Source organism: Nomascus leucogenys, chromosome 22a (genome assembly GCF_006542625.1).
Source record: "Nomascus leucogenys isolate Asia chromosome 22a, Asia_NLE_v1, whole genome shotgun sequence".
Classification (NCBI taxonomy): Eukaryota; Metazoa; Chordata; class Mammalia; order Primates; family Hylobatidae; genus Nomascus; species Nomascus leucogenys.
In genome coordinates this window covers 106,016,494-106,029,564 of record NC_044402.1, presented here as the reverse complement: position 1 = coordinate 106,029,564, position 13,071 = coordinate 106,016,494, and the positions used below count along the sequence as shown (strand labels likewise).

Sequence of the window (13,071 nt, the reverse complement as noted above, 5' to 3'; positions counted from 1 at the left end):
AGCAGACAGGAGAAACAAAGAGAAAAAAAGAAAAAGAAACCAACACTTGCCACCAACACTTGCCATGATTATTTCTATGCAAAGAAGCCAAATCCCAACTTTGGCAGCTAAGCAATTGAAATTCTGGTTGAGTGCCATTTATATGATTTCCCATCTTTAAGGAGAAGAATGTTTTATCTACTTACTTAAGGGTCTATTCATTATGCCCCAGTATAGCATGAATGTTGAGCAGAAGCAACACCTATTTATTATCTAGTACTGTTTTGCATTGCTTTAGTGGGCTCGGTTGGAGAATTGTGAGGTGATTTACAAACATTAGCCTAATACTCTTAACATCCCTAAGAGGTAGGCAAAATAATATATAAGGATCTCTACTCATCAATGTAATGAAATTAAGAAAAGTGAAAATTTAGGATGAATATTGCAAGAACTTCTTATGGTATAATCTATTAGGATGAAGGATAATTTCCCAGGGGGAGTTGATTTATATGTTAGAAAATGTACAACGCCCATTCATAATGTATTTGTGACAGATGTAATGCCACGTCCATCTATAAATCAGATTTACCTTCTGTTTGAAGCCCCAGAACCCTTCCTACTGAAGGCTATCCCCAGGGGCACTGACCTGAGCTGTTTCAGATCCAAAGGGCCCAATTACTAAAAATCTTCCATCTTGTAATTGGGTTTTGGTATGGAAAATAGCACCAACATTAATCCAAGTCACTTGGAAGGAAGTAGAGAGTTATATTCCTGAATTTGTTCATTGGCCCAATATACTTTAGGGACAGGTCTCTCCGAGTATCTTCCTCAAGGGTCAGGTGAAACTCACTTTTACTTTGCAGACAAGCAACGGTGCATAAATTACACTAACAACCCACAAGTGAGTTACTGATCAGGTGATGATCCCTGAATTTAAATTTATAACAAACATTCACAGGGGAAACATCACTTTCAATTTGAGGGTCAACCGTGGGGAACAACCCATCCAAAGGGTGGGTAGAATCATCTTTCCTTAGGAGCAGAGATCAAATACCATAATTCACAGAGCAGCAAAACTCGAGTGAATGGGAGCAGGAGAATGCAATGCTGTGGAAGGAACAGGAATAGAGTCTCTTTCACTGTATTCCTGGGGACACAGGAGCAGGTGGTTCAAAAGTTAATCGAATCATTTCTTAAAAAATCAAAAGTCAATTCAGCCTCCATCATTTTCAATAGCACACAACTCAGCTAAGAGACACCACATGCCTGTTCCACCTCACAATTCTCAATCAGAATTCAAATACCCGCTCATAGCTAATACCTTTAAAGGACCCCACTCCCTGCCATTTCCCATATACTCATGAAAACCAAACTGCAAGAACCTATGAAAAGAGAGTGAGCTTATTCAAGGTTTTTAGATTCACCCCAATTTTCATTAGGCCTGCTGCCACATTTTTATTAGACTCACCTTGATTACGTCTCAATCCTACCCTGGGTGAATGCAATATAGCACCACCGGCGTGTTTATAATCAGAAAGGAGAAAACACTAGGAAATGTAATTTGGGGTACAATTCTCTACTAGTAAAGCCCCTAAGAAAAATGATTCAACACTTTAATGTGTTTCTAATTACTAATTTCTGTGAGTTATTGAAATCAGGTATCCTCACAATGGGAGAGCTTGGCTATTGCCTGAGGAATTGCAGCAAAGCAGACAGCACAGAGCCACCTTGCACAGGAAGAGGAAATTATAAAGGTGGCAGAATGAACTCATTGCCTCATAGGGAAGAGAAACCTTTTACTGGATAATGTCTTCCAATACCTTGTTCTTTGAGTGGGCTATTATTTAAATACGGTGATTTAAAGAGACCCATTACATCAATATTTTCAGAAGGAAATATATTTCTTATTATGCTACAAACAAATATCATATTAATGGTATTATTACTGTGTGCAGTTTGAACTAGAATATTCACATGCAGATTACAATGAAGAACAGTGGCCCTGCTGTTTTGTGTATCCCATAACAGAGTTGCAAACTGCTGTTAGTACATATCTCTAAGGATGGTTTAGTTTTGAAATGTCCTATGACATCTTCTTTTGGCATGGAGAAAGGAACCAGATAAGGAGTCTGAGGACCACCACTCTGCTCCCTCCCTACCTATCGACTGGGGCCAACTCTGAGGCACAGCTGCACAAGGACGGAGTTTGTGTTAAAGGAAAGACTGGGCTTGGATGTCTGTGATGTACATGATTAATGGCTGTTGTTACTTCCTCTTTCCATTAATGCAGAGTTCGCAGGGGGGAATAAGCCATGGTATCCTCTGGTGGGAACATGAGAAGGGGGCAGAGCAGGTCTGATTATGGGGACAATATGTTTACATGGTAGATATGGAGCTAAGAGAGATGCAAAAAAGAACTCCATTTTACTCTGTATACACCCCTCTGTAGACTGGCAACTCGTGTCCCAATTTTGAACAAATTTGTGAATATAATAGCCTCTGGTTTTGGCAGTCTGGAATGAAATCATTGGCCATCTCTCCTGAAAATCACTCTCTAGAGCTAGGCCGTGAGAAGAACATAGCAAGATAGACCAATGCTAATCATTTTTATTGTTTTCTAAGCATGAGGAATAGGTATCACCTATGCATCTTAGAAAATTAGAAATAACCACTATGGGTAAGAATGGTTAGGCTGGGTGCGGTGGCTCAAGCCTGTAATCCCAGCACTTTGGGAGGCCAAGGTGGGTGGATCACTTGAGGTCAGGAGTTCAAGACCAGCTTGGCCAACATGGTGAAACGCTGTTTGTACTAACAATACAAAAATTAACCCGGTGTGGCTGCAGGCACCTGTAATCCCAGTTTCTTGGGAGGCTGAGGCAGGAGAATAGCTTGAACCCAGGAGGTGGAGGTTGCAGTGAGCTGAGATCATGCCACTACACTCTAGCACTCTAGCCTAGATGACACAGCAAGACTCTGTCTCAAAAAAAAAAAAAAAAAAGTGGACTCCATAAGACTCCACAGTTCTGATCACCCCACCTCTCTGGCCTCCGTCCACTCTCCCTCTCACTCACTGTCCTCTCTGCTCCTCCAGCTTCCCAAGCCTCTTGTTCCCTTAGCCTTCTCTGACCACTTTGTAGGAAACAGCGTGCCTTGCCCAGCCCCATAGCCCAGCTTGATATTGCTTCCTGGTCATTATCACGGCCTGATATTTACTCTTTCCTTGTTTATTGTCTATCTCTTTTCACAAACATAAACTCTGTGAGAACAGGGACTTTGTTTTCTTTCCCTAGCACCAGGACCAGTCCCTTGAAAATATTCAACAAATCAACATCTGATCAAGTGAAATGGTTATAAACCATTTTCCTAAATATGCATGTCTCTTCTTGTTTCCTTTTTTTTTTTGGCTTTTTTACTTTTTCTCTTTTATCCCTTTTCCTTCCCAAAGACAAAATATTAATGCACAGAGTAACCCAGAATGGGAAGTCTTTATAAATGCTTTTACTAGACTCTATTAGAGGTGGCTGGCTGCCTAGTGACTTTTTTCATCTCTTAAAACACTGAATGATTAGCCCCATGTGGTGGCGTGGGCCCGTAGTTCCAGCTACTTGGGAGGTGGTGGTGGAAGGATTGCTTGAGCCCCGGAGGTTGAGGCTGCAGTGACCTGTTTGCACCCCTGCACTCTAGCCTGGGTAACAAAGCAAGACCCTGTCTCAAAGAAAAAAAACAAAAACAAAAAACCCAAAAAACACTGAATGTTAGAATCTATGTCTTTTTGTAAGTTTAGTATTTATTTTCATAAATTTGAGAATAATTCTGGTTACACAGGGGTGATTTCATTACTTAACACTTATGTTTCCTGTTACTGATGTTTAAACTGGATGACAAAAAACTTTTTAAAATTTGTATTTTAAAATTAGCCTGAAAAAATATACCTTGCCTCAAGTGTAATTGTTATGAATAAAGGTATAGGGGTAAGAAAATGGATTTTTATTTTCCAAATTCATTATTTTGAATTAACCCATGAAAATTTTCACACACAAGAAAATCTGGTGGATAGAAGAATAAAATAAGCCATCTTCTTCAAGTTCTGCACAGAATATGAACTTCATTATTTGTCTTCTGTCATCAAGGTATAAAACAGCTTATCTGGGCACTGGGATGTTCCTTCTACCAGTCTCACTGCTAAATTGTTTTATTTATGATCATTATTTTCCTTCTGCTTTCCTTTGGGAGAAGAGAATACAAAAATTAAAATTTATAAATTCAAAACATCCACATCTTAAAGAAAATATGTCTAATATTTTCCTTGAGTGAAAAAAGAGGGATGGCCATATTTTGCTTTCTTTTCTTTGCAATGAAAGTTGAAACAGTGATTTTGTGTTGTTATAACACTCATCATTTCTCCCTCTAATTTGGATGGTTTTTAATAAAGCTCCATTGATTCCACTGAAAGGAATTCCTCCTGGCAAAAGCAGAACACACACACTGATTGCTAAATATGCAGCAATTATCATATTCAGCAGCACACTTTAATATCTTATTTATAGATGTATCTATCTATAATTTGCTTTAATTAAGTTGCATTGATTTTAATGACAGGAATGATTCACAGAGAAGGGGCTGGTGTCATATGCTCCTATGAGTCCTGGTCTATCACACTTTTTAAAGATGTGGTCTGATGCCTTAGTGATCTTCCTTAGGCTCCGGGCAAACTCATCCTAACTTAGCAAAGTTTAAGGGAAATTTCCAGTGTGTTGGCACCTCAGATTTTGCCCTCCTGATCTCAGGATGGTGTGAATTAATATGTAGCTTTGTGGAATGAGAGTGGCAACCAAATTTCAAAATAGTTTCATTGTGTATAATTGTATCACTAGCCAAATGTTGCACTATTAATTTAGACAACTGCCCACTTGTAACAGTGTTTTGCCACTCCAGTAACTCTGAACCATTTCCCCCCCAAGCGCTGCCAGTAACAATAGTTGGCTCTGAGAAGGATATTGGGACTTGAGCTATTTTTAAATTCTTGATTATTTTCCACACCCTTTCTGGTGTAAGTCTGAGAAAACTGAAACAAAGAACTTATAACAGTTTTGTCTTTTATGACACCTATGTTCAAAAATGATGGGACTAGGTGGCTAAACATAACACAAAGAAACACGACAATATCAAATATATTTTTAAAGCCTCTAAAATATGACTCATCATGACCAGAAACGATTTCTCTTCCTTTTTTAATGGATGAAGAAGTAAGCACTGCTTCTATAAATCTTTGCACCTCAGAAGGTGTCAACATTAATTTTGTATAAATTATCCATGTTTGAATGCCAAGGCATGATCACAAAGGAACACTCAGAAGACAGTTATGCCAGCGCATTCGCAGATTCTGGTCGCCATTTTTCACTCACTGATTATTGCTACAAGTGTTGATTAATAGTGGTGTTCACGCTGCTAGAATGCATTTCCCTGGAGGTGAAGAAAACATTCAAGGAAAAAAAAACAGAAAGAAGGAAAGATAATAATCAACCCATCCTTCCGCTTCTCTGTAATAACTCTGTGGAGAGCGTGCAAATCATGGTTCCTGATGATCTGTTAGCAGCTTCTGAACCATTTCACTAAAAAGATCATCCATATGCATCAGATCACCAATTTGTCAATCAGTTTATAAGGCAATTAAATGTTCCTTAATCTCCTCCCTCTCTCTTTGGAAGAGGATAAAATGATATAAGCAGCAGGGGTCTGAGAGTGGTGTTAGGACATTTCATATCCAGTCTCTCTCCTGTGTCTCGGTGCCCTGTCTGAATGCTAGATAAAGCTTCAATGACAATAATGTGCAAGACTGGAATTCACCAAGGCTGATTAGCTTAGTACTTATTTTTCTCTCATCAGTAATGCCATCCCTCTTATCCATGGAGGGAAACTAATGAATTGGGTTTAGAGAGTAAGAACGTTTCTTAATAAATGCAATATGACAGGAGATATGAAAAATACAGATGAGAATACAGCAGGGGAAGGCTTGCATGCCCAGGCGATTCTACTTTAGACTGTTTAGACCTCAGCTCCAAGAGCCTCTGATCTTGAAGGCTATCAGTCTCCTTTGTCCAGCTCAATAAGATCATTTCCTGCTTCACGTTTCTCTCTCTGGGTGGCTTTTCTCATCATTAATCCTATGATGTGTTTTTGTTCTTCTAACTCTTAATTGTCTCTAATGAGGAGCAGACCATCAATGGCCACATTTGCAGTTCCCCTCTTGATTTAAGTGGAAAGACTAATTAGTATAAATTATGGTGAAAAAAACCTGAGTCCCTCCCATAAGTTGGAAGAAGAAAAAGCAAGTGAAATTACAATATTATATCTTCTTGCAGAGAGTATGCACTTTAGTTCTTCCACAGCAATCACGTTTAGGCTCTTGTTGGCTTTTGCAAAGGTCACAGTCTACATACGGATATTGAAATCTTACCTTTCAGATCACAACCCATCTCCTTTGACATCTCATCTTTCACCCACCTCCCACTCTGGCATTTTCCAATGGTCCTGCACTACATAATTCCTTTACAACAATTCTTATCTAGGTGGGTCATGCCTCTAGAGTCATCCTTTCTTTCTTCCCCATTTCATCTTCTTGAATCGTCCAGCATGAGTATCTGTGTGGCCAATCCAGGAAGATATTTTCATTGCTTTAGTCCTCAGTGGAAGCATGTGCAACATTTTGTAGGGGATTTTGAAAGAAAGGAATCCAAGTTGGCTCTTACCCTGCTAACCACACACACACACCAGAGACATTTTGCCCCTCTCTGAATCTCAGATTCTCTAGCTCCTCAGGACGGAAGGGTGTTGCCTGAAGAGGGCAAATCTCTGGCAGTTGTAGTAGTAGATTCTGAACCCTTAGCTATTGTACTAACCAGAGCATGCTGCATTCTGGAAGAAAGCAGACAAAGCAGAAAAGGAGAAAATAAAAACAAAAAGACAATAATCAACAAACATTTTCCAGCAACCATAAAACCCTTATTTTTGCTACAATTGAACTGACTGCTACAAAGTGGCATTACATGTAAATTACATCAACATCCTTATGATGTTGGCATCTACTCCTCACCTAAAAGTCCTCAAGTCTTGTTTAACCCTGTTGTGGGTGATAGTGGGTAGCAAAAGGCAGGTCTCAAGCATATGCGGATAATACATTTTCTCCAAACTTCACTAGCAACGTAAATGTGGTGAAGAGAACTTGGTTTACTATTTCATGAGTTGCAGCTGTAAGGTTAGATGTGCATATTATTTCCTTTCCACACGCTCCTGTGTGCCACTCTTTTGCATCTTGTGGTGGGAATGTGCATACCCTACGGATAGCATTTCTTATTCTTCACAGCATTGTTGGGTGGCACCTTTCTTTGCCTGCCTATACCAAGGTGGCAGTTGGTATAGTTTCTCTATGATCTGCTATTATTTTTCATTCATGCCACCAGATGGATACCAGGTGGGTAATTGCTCTAAGTCCACACCAGAGCCCATGGGCATGGACCTGTCAGTGAGCTGATTCTAAAAAGGCACTTCAAAGAAATACTTCTCAAAACTGTATGCATCTGTTCTCTACTCAAATGAACCTTAAAAAATGAAAAAGAAAAAGAAAACCCTTGTAGACCAGCTTTTCTTTAAGTAGATATTACATCCATAAGAAAAAGGGAAAATAACCAGCAGATAACCAGATAGTGGCTTGTGGATGTCAAACTCATTTCTACCTAATGGCACATCCAAAAAGCTACTGACTCAAACAGTCATGTCAGTAAAGAAAGTGAAGTATAATCAATAGGTTTTTTTTTTGGTGATAGCCTCACAATGTAGAGTCTCAATTCCCAAAGGGCAGCTTTTACATAACATTTTCTGAAGGTAAAAAGGAAAAAAAGTAAGCAAAGAAAAAAAACCTAAGAGCTTTGAAAGGCCTAGTGATTCCTACAGATGAACACAGAGTACAGAAAAAAAAAAAATGAGTGAAATGGTGGCAAAGACCTGCTGTAAGAACTCTTCCCTAATCTGTTTCTCTTAAAGTGATGCCTTGGTTGTCAAGCCCGACAAATTACATTTTAAAAAATATCCTGATGGATCATCTGGTTGTTTCAAGTGTGTATTTCAGCAGTTCATTATGAAAGTTTATTTTCTAAATTAACTACAAATAAAGTGGGATCTTCTAACCATTTTCTCACACAATGCTGTCAGCTATTTTCTTTCAGCAGACATCAAAGCAGATCCCCAGTCCATGCCAAGCTCTTTTCCTGGAGAAGTTCTGATAAACAGTTATGTGGTCCCTTGGGTTACTATGGAAACACTTTCTTTTCAGGTCATCCACTTACAAAGGTAACATTTGCATTAAAATATGTTGGAAGTTAATTTTTTTTTAATACTCAAGTAAGGTCGTGCCACCATAGCCATATCCATTATTTCAAAATTCATAAACATAAATTGACTTAATCTACAAAAATACTTAAATGAGGTACTCACCCTATAGGCATAATTGCCAGCATGTTAGGTAGCCACTTGGAACATTGTCAAAGACACCAAAAGAGATGTTAGCAATGACCTGCTTGCTGGCATTCCTCGTTAGGCTAGCTTGTTGAGTATTTAAGATTGTGTTGGCCAGGCGCAGTGGCTCACGCCTGTAATCTCAGCACTTTGGGAGGCTGAGGTGGGCAGATCACGAGGTCAAGAGATTGAGACCATCCTGGCCAACATGGTGAAACCCTGTCTCTACTAAAAATACAAAAATTAGCTGGGTGTGGTGGCACACGTCTGTAATCCCAACTACTGGGGAGGCCGAGGCAGGAGAATCGCTTGAACCTGGGAGGCGGAGGTAGCAGTGAGCAGAGACTGTGCCACTGCACTCTAGCCTGGTGACAGAGCAAGACTTTGTTTCAAAAAAAAAAAAAAAAAAGATCGTGTCATGTCTGACACGAAGAGAAGAGGCTGGAGATGAGAATACAGGGCAGGTCTCAATTTATATGTGCTTTCGCTTTCCCTTTGGAGACTCATACATAGATGATTCTGCCTCAGTTACCCATCTGGGCCATCAAGAATTCAAACATTTGTTGAGGGGCAGCAAAGTACTCAGCATGAGGTTGGGCACAACACAGGGCTCAAATGTGCATGACTTCTTAAATAAGTTGCTTGCTGGTACCAGGTAGGATGTGGTTATGTTTTACTTGCTGGTGTAGACCGGAAGTGGTAGAGAAGTGCTGACAGGGAGAGGGAGATGAGGCTGGAGCAGCTGGAGAAGGCTTCATGAGAGGCTACTGTGACTGTCTAGGTGTATGAAATGTGAGCACAACCTCTTACCAGGAAGACCAGTGGGATGCTGTCTAACCTAGCTTCCGGATCACTCACATAGACCACTGGCTGCTGACTATAATAGCTGGCTGTTTGCAGGAGACTGTGGATGAGTAAGAATCTTGATGCATGATGGACCATGAGTAACTTCTCAAAAGCAGCCAATCCATCTCTGATGCATCATGTAGGTGTCATCAGCTACTTGAAAAATGTAGTGAGATGAGGACTAGGCTTTACAGTAGACAGAACTGGACTTTGTATCTGGGGAAACTTCTGTGTTACTCCTAAGACGAATATGGTAGGTCTTGATCCTCCTCCTTTTCCTGAGAGAGACCTAGAAACAACGCTGCCCAATTCAACAAGCATTTATCAAGTATGTATTCTCTATGATAACAGCATCATCGGATACGAAGAATGGAAGGAGGCTGCAGGGGAGGTTGAGAAAGACTCTGATGAAGGTTATTGCCTTTGCCTGGCCTTACACTACTGACATAGAAACAGTAGGGGTCTAATGGTTGACCTCTGGGAGGTTTTCTATGGCAGAGGAGAACTTGAGGTAGCCACATCTTTAACTGCCCCTTGTCAGTTGTCACCACAGAAAAGACTACTTAGTATGCTGTAGCCAACTGAAACTCAAACATTAATGATTTGTTTTATCATCATCCTCAAACCATAGTCCACCTATATAAAGGAAGTAAGAGCTAAGCTCTTTTCTCCTTTACTGATGTTGGTCACGTACCACAGAATTTTTATAAAAAAGCCTTACTGCAGTAAAAAAATGACTTTTTCTATTTTTTTCCCCTTGTCAAAGGCCTGTTCTACAAGATTTGTGCTAACCCACACTCCCTGCAGTGTGTTATGTGTCTGTGTTTATGTTTCCAAATAGATTGTTTAATTATCTATCTGCTCCATTATCTTTCTGGAAGCCATACTTCACTGCATCAAGCACATTTATCAATAAGAAATGAATGCTATCCTGGGAACTGATTTGTTCAAGGTAACTTTCATTATAGTTACACTTGCTGTGTCTGATGATGCTTCTACACTTGTGCTATTTTATTTATATCTGCAAACCTCTCATTTGACTTCTTCACTGTCTAAAAGCCAAGTGGTATCTCAGTGACCACTTGTGTCCCCAAACAGAATTTACCTGGAAAGGGGGTTTGAACATATGAGTATAAAAATCATTTTAAATGATTTTAAAATTACTACCCATTATTGATAAAGATTGGTCTCCTCTACTCCTGCCACCCCCAGAGGCCATTTCTAAACAGCAAAATAAAGGCAATAAAATGTGCTTTGGGCATTGCATACCTTAAGAGTTAACTATACAAAAATGCAATAATCACAAAAGACAAAGCACTAAGCAGAAGTGGTAATCTTGTACATCCATGTCAGTTAATTCAGCATCTTACATTATTTTCTTCACTAGAACTAAAAAAGGTAGTGGTATGGAATGTGGCATCTGTCTTGTGTATTTCCGAGTCAAAAATGAAAACGTGGCCAGGCAGTAAGTGCCATAAACAGAAGACGAGGAGTTGGAGATCAAGGTTGAGCTTGCTATCAAGTTGGAGTCGTGCTTATGTTACTGAGGCCCCAGAGCTGCTGCAGACTTTCTGGCTGGCATACTTCTAGGTATATATCTGCTTACCAAAATTTTAGAAAAAGGGGCCACGAAGGCAGGTACTCTTTGTAAAACTCTACCTGGCAATACTGGAATCACCTTTGTATCTTTTGATTTTGAAGTCAAGGTTCTGTCACTACCAGATATCGGGGAGCAGTTGAGTGGGCCAGACCTGTGATAGCTGCTTACAGTGGGTAGAAGTGTACATCCACAATCCCACCACAGACACCCAGATGTGACCATGGGTACACAGAGGGACAGGGATAAAAAGACAGATCTGAGAAGAAAGGAGAGATTAGGACAAACTGTGAAACAGAATCTATGTTCAAGATTGTCCATGACCAGTTGGCAAGCAGTTGGGTCTAGTTGCAATGGGTGTGCAATGTAGTTTAGGGAATTCCAGTAGAAACTATAATGCTAGTGTTCTGGGGGTACTGGAGATAGCAGCCTCCGTGGAAGTCTGATACTGATAAGGACATGGAGCCCCAAACCCTGCGAGAAGCAAGGGCAGGGTGGAGGTGTCATGAAAATCAGAGTAAGACTGGTTCGATTCTAAGATGATTTTTGAAAAAGGATCAGATTTTCCTGCACCTTCCTGGGACTGGGTACACATCATGGACCCATAGGCAGAATCCAAGTAATCATATCTGCTGGAGCGAAGGGGCTGGAAGGGGAGAGAGTCAGGCCCTTCGTTGAAATTCTCATTGAGCTGGAGTTGTCACCAAAATGAAGGGTGAGTATTAGTTCAGTGTGAGAAAGGATAAGCCTTCGATAATGCTGGGTCTCATGTGTACTCTTCTGAATCTGCAGAGAGAATTTCCTACTGTATTATAAATATGATTCTGTTATTAGATTAGCATCCACAATACAGGCCTCAGTCTAGGAGCTAATAAAGTCATGCAACCAACATCTCTATGTCTATAGCAGGGACTTTGTTTTTTATCTTTAATAATTGTTATAACAAACAATGTACCTTGACAGAAAAAATAAAACCTTTTTGTGTTCAAAGGTAATTGTGCATACATAACACCCAGCATTATATTGTAATTATTTTTTACATCTTCAATGTAAAAACAAAAACCAAAAAACCTCTTAATCCTCCGAATTTCTTTGGCCTTTCCAGCTTAGCCCTACTGAAATTATGGTGACATGTGACTAGAAAACCGGCTTTGTTACTATATTTTCCAGAGACCCTACTCTTGGAGTGGTAAGGAAACCAATTTGGAAGTTGTACATACCATGTCTCTTGTTTTCAGGACCATTTAAAGGAAAATTAGGAGTTAACCATGTAGGAGGGGAAAAAAGCCCTAGTATTTTCCAGTCATACCATGAGATCTGCATTGCTTTACTGTGTGTGAATAAGAAAGTTGCAGCTAAGAAAATAATAGCCTTTGGGAGGCAATAAAACTGTCCTGGCTCTTGCCATGGTTCATCACTAAGAAATCTCTTATTCTGGAGAGATTTAAGTGTTTTGATGGGTATCAAATTATGAGTAAAAAATGGCAATGTGAGCATAGACAATTTACTACTGATCTCCCAGATCCTGGCTGAAATGACCAACTGCATATACAACAGGTGAAACTTGCACCAGTGCGAGTCATTGAGGAGTATGTATTGGAAATAGTGCCATGGGTTGGATGGAAAGGAGGGCATGGTGCCAGCTCAAAACCAACCCTCTTGGGGAGCAGGCAGAGGAGGCTAAGCCTTTCATTAGAAGGCTGAGGCTGGAGGAGAGGTTATGAGACTGATGAGATTAACATGGGGCTTTTTGTTATGTTGGAAGTGGCAGCATTCTGAACAGCACACCTGGAAAGTCTTGGATTCTCCAAGTAGCTGTAACAGCGGAAAAAATCTAAAAGATAGAAAGTGCTCTCTCTTCTAATTAGATGGGCAATAGTATGAAGGTGAAGGGCAGACACAGCCACAGGCAATATAGGATGAGAGGGCTGGGCCAAAAAGAAGTCAGGGCATAGAAAGCTCTCCCCTTATCCAGTGATTTCAGCAAAAATACCTGCAAAACTAAGCAGACGCAAAGTTCTCCTCCAAATATTGTTGAGGGTTTTGGCTCTACTCCTGTCCTCTCAGCTGCTGAACTTACTTTTAAACAGGAGGTGTGAGTTAACATCAGACAGTCCTGCTGTTGAGGTTTGAGGAGA

At 40.2% G+C, this 13,071-nt stretch overlaps 1 protein-coding gene across 1 annotated transcript in view; it reads right to left on the bottom strand.

The window, feature by feature from the left end:
• PARD3B (par-3 family cell polarity regulator beta) overlaps positions 1-13,071 on the bottom strand; it is a 1,081,037-nt gene that overhangs the window by 85,468 nt on the left and 982,498 nt on the right. The window lies entirely within an intron of this gene.